Source organism: Nematolebias whitei, chromosome 4 (assembly GCF_014905685.2).
Source record: "Nematolebias whitei isolate Nwh7 chromosome 4, NemWhi1, whole genome shotgun sequence".
NCBI classification, from domain to species: Eukaryota; Metazoa; Chordata; class Actinopteri; order Cyprinodontiformes; family Rivulidae; genus Nematolebias; species Nematolebias whitei.
Genome location: NC_056501.1, coordinates 33,768,279 through 33,769,205, shown reverse-complemented (window position 1 = coordinate 33,769,205; position 927 = coordinate 33,768,279). Strand labels below are relative to the sequence as shown.

The following is a 927-nucleotide window of genomic DNA, read 5'->3' as shown; positions in this document are numbered from 1 at the left end:
CTAGGAGGAGCAGAACAGTCAGTAGGAGCTAGGAGGAGCAGAACAGTGGCTAAAATTAACCAAAGACTTGCTCAAACTAAAACTAACAAAACAGATGCTAGAAATGACAAAACAGTAGATAAAAATGTAAAAATGACAAAGCTAAAATTAGCAAAAGAAATGTTGATATAAGCAAAATTGTAATTAATAATAGAAAAACAAGTGCTAAATATTAAGTAATCAAAACAGTAGCTAAAATTAAAACTACAGCAGTCCCTCGTTTATCGTGGGGGATCCGTACCCTGAAGACCCGTGATAAGTGAAAAACCGCAAAGTAGGGATAGTTGTACAAGTAGTAAGTAGTACTTTATTTTTTTATAGTATTATATACATATATACATGTATGTATATACAGTGCCTTGCGCAAGTATTCGTCCCCCTTGAACTTTTCAATCTTTTGCCACATTTCAGGCTTCAAACATAAAGATATAAAATTTCAATTTTTTGTGAAGAATCAACAACAAGTGGGACACAATCGTGAAGTGGAATGAAATTTATTGGATGTGTCAAACTTTTTTAACAAATAAAAACCCTGAAAAGTGGGGCGTGCAATATTATTCAGCCCCCTTGTGTTAATACTTTGTAGCGCCGCCTTTTGCTGCAGTTCCAGCTACAGTCTCTTGGGGTTTGTCTCTATCAGTTTTACACATGGAGACACTGAAATTCTGCCAATTCTTCCTGCAAAACAGCTCGAGCTCAGTGAGGTTGGATGGAGAGCGTTTGTGAACAGCAGTCTTCAGCTCTTTCCACAGATTCTCGATTGGATTCAGGTCTGGACTTAGACTTGGCCATTCCAACACCTGGATACGTTTATTTGTGAACCATTCCATTGTAGATTTGTCTTTAAGTTTTGGATCATTGTCTTGTTGGAAGATAAATCTCCGTCCC

At 37.1% G+C, this 927-nt stretch overlaps 1 protein-coding gene across 1 annotated transcript in view; it reads right to left on the bottom strand.

The window, feature by feature from the left end:
• The window catches only part of hdx (highly divergent homeobox), a gene marked incomplete in the record, with an annotated part of 16,270 nt that overhangs the window by 4,449 nt on the left and 10,894 nt on the right, over positions 1 to 927 (bottom strand).